The following is a 3,245-nucleotide window of genomic DNA, read 5'->3' as shown; positions in this document are numbered from 1 at the left end:
TCTGACATACTTTGGACATGCTGTAAGGAGAGACAGGTCCTTGGAGAGGGACATCATGCTTGGTAGGGTAGAGGGACAGCACAGGAAGGGAAGACCCTCTATGAGGTGGATTGCTTCATTTAGTGGGGTAATCGGGATGGGTGTGTCAGAGGCAATGCAATTGGCACAGGATAGAGCAGGGTTTAGGGCTGTTGTGCATAGGGTCGCTATGAGTCGCAATTAAATGCGAATCCAGGTACTGCTTTACAGGTTTGATGAAAATGCAATTAAAAGGCCAAGTGAGCTAACCTTAAAATCTTGCTCATCAGGGAAGCACTTTTAAAGCAGGCTTTTCCTAGAAAAGGAAGTACGAGAGATTTGAAGCATGAAAGATGAAGGAAATTTGGCATACCGTTGCTGGCTTTGAAGATGGAGAAGTCCACATTAGAAGGGCTGTAGGTGGCCTGGAGGAGCTGAGAGTGTAAGAAAGCTAGAACCTTGGACCAACAGCCACAAGCACCTGGATTCTCTCAATAATCTGAACCCATTTAGAAACAGAGGTTTTTCCCCCTTGACTTAAGTCTTAAGAGAACATAAGGAGACCACCTGAACTTCTGACTTACAGAACTGTGAGCTAATAAATGGGTGATATTTAAAGCTGCTACGGTTTCAGTAATTTCTTATGTAAGTAATAGAGGGCCAGGGAGGAAGCACAGAGACCAATTAAGTAGCTATTGTACTAAGCTATTATAATCAGTGGTTAAAGAGGACAGTAGCATAGGGCAAAGCTGTAGCCATGGAGATAGAGAGAAGCAGGATTTAAGAAAAATAAAGTTTGGGGGCCTGAGAACAGGAAGGATGGAGCTCCTATCAACTGAAATTTGAAAGACAAATGAAGACGCAATTTTTGAAACTAGGGAGACTTAGACACACTGGACACATAACGTTTGAGATGAACAAACAGTGTGTGAAATCATAAAAGTAAACAAGATTGTCAAGGGTGTGAACATGGGCAAAAAGTCCGAAGACTGAGTTGGTGGGCATTCCAGAGTAATGAAGTCGGGACTGCACAAGACTGTTATTAAAGACACACAGAAAACGTAGCAATGACTGCAGTGCAGCAGTAATTATGGTACACTTTTCCCCTGTTTAAGTTAGATATTTCTCTACATTCTCAAAGCCATTTTCAGAGGGCTTTTTGTACTAGAAAATGCAGGCAGAATTTTCACCAAAAAAGTTAAATGTACAGTGATTTAAAACACAATAGATGAAGGTAATGCATGGCCCTCCAATAAAAAAAATGTTCAAAGACCAAGGAAATAAGGAGAAGGAACAGCAATTACTCAATTTTCTGAGCTGGTTTCCTCATCTGTGTAACAGGGCTACAAATATACCCAACTTTTGAAAGTAATAAGCCAGTTGCCATTAAGCCAATTATTACTGCTCATGTGATTTCTAGAACTCAGAGTAGAACTGAATTCTCTAAGATCGTCAATGGCCACCTCTTTTGGAAGTAAATTGTCAGGCCATGAGAGGTGCTTCTGGGTAAACTTGACCCTCAACCTTTTGCTTAGCTGCTATCCACATTAACCAACTATACCTCAGATAATGGGTGAAGTGTTTGGAACAGAACCTGGTACATATGACATATTCAATGAATAGTAGTTATTATTCAAGATGGCATACACTCATCTCTTTGACCCTGTCACCTCCACAACTCTGCCTCCCTCCCCGCTGCCACCATCAAAGTTCAAGGTTTTGCACACACTCAGCACTAAATCCATCCACATTGAAGTGAATGTCTCCTTAGAGTTCTATAGCTAAAGTTACTTCCTCAAACTGAGAAAATCAAATCAATCTTTTTGGTCATTTAGCTGAGGACCAAGGGGAAGGAGGAGGATTGTCAAGAAAACAGCTGCCTCTGCTCTGGCAAGTAATCTCTGCTCAGAAGACACAGCTTCTTCGACTCTCGTGCTTTTTCTCCCTGGATTTCCATTCTCAAAGCATTCAGAAGTGAAAACAATATAAAAAAGAAAGAGAAATCTAATTTTGTTGACAAGACAAGGCCACAGATATTTAGTTTTTAGATTTGTGTTTGGGTTCATTTCATGGACCCTTAAGATATTTATAAACTCCTAGCTCAGGAAAAAAAATACTGCTGATGGCCAGTCATAATTCTTTGCGTGTGCCTTGTGGTTTCAAACAGTGACCTGAACAGTGGCTACTGGGAATATGTTTGCATTTTCCTCCTAACTTCTCCTCTGAGACATATTTACTGAAATACTTTATTGCTTCTGCAATGAGAATAATTTAAAACTGCAGCTAAAGCTGTAGTGGTTAAGTAAAAGCATGCATCATTTGGATTGAATTTGCTGAGAAAGAGTCAACTGTTTACTGTCTGCCATGAAATTTTGAAAATTCCAGGCAATTAGCCCCTCAAAAGTAAAAAAAAACAAAAAAAAAAAACAGCAAAAGTGTTCTAATTTACTCAGTTTCGTGGAAATGCACTCAGAAGCACCGTTCAAAGCTTCAACTTTTGCCTTCTGTGTTTTAAGGTAACTGTTCAACATCAGGGAAATGTGTGAATTTAATTAATAGTACTGAAACAAAGAAGCATTTCCAAAGTACTCAAAACCATATGAAACCAATATGTTGACTTGTTGATGTGAATTTAATTAGTGTCTTCAAGTATAACTCCAAAAGCCCCATTTATCTAATCATCACATTTCTATAAACCATTAGCACATAGTACTAGGCTTGAAATGTTTTACCACATAATCCAAACTGTTGTCTTGCCCTCGGAGAGTCGCTAATAAACTCAATATGTTTCCACCGAGAAGCTTTTGTATTCAGATCAAGAAGGTTTAGGCTGAACTGGTGGTGCTTAGAAAGAACTTAAACCTAGTCTTTGAGCATGTGGGATAGAAGTGATTTAGGACTTACTCTGTCTTTCCATCCCTTCCTGGCCTGAAAGAATGGAAGAGAAATCAACCAGTCTCAGGAAGTATTTCAGCAAATGATTAAACCGAGTCCCATGACTCTGTGTCACAAATAGTGACAGTGACTGAAGAAGGTGCTTGGCTGGCCAATTTTGGCTTGACAGCTTTAGGCTAAGGTCTATTACTTTGGGTATCCCATGAAGAATTTCTCAGAAGCAAGTGCATCTATCTCTTAGCTTACTCTTTCCCTCTGCCCTCCAAAGAAAGAGATCTCAAAAGTAAGAAAAACCACCTACAACCAGAAAAAGATAACATAGATGAATGGGT

The sequence above is a fragment of the Elephantulus edwardii genome, unplaced genomic scaffold, assembly GCF_000299155.1.
Source record: "Elephantulus edwardii isolate Elephantulus edwardi_28Jun2011 unplaced genomic scaffold, EleEdw1.0 scaffold00016, whole genome shotgun sequence".
NCBI lineage: Eukaryota > Metazoa > Chordata > Mammalia > Macroscelidea > Macroscelididae > Elephantulus > Elephantulus edwardii.
Note: the sequence above shows the minus strand (reverse complement) of the source record.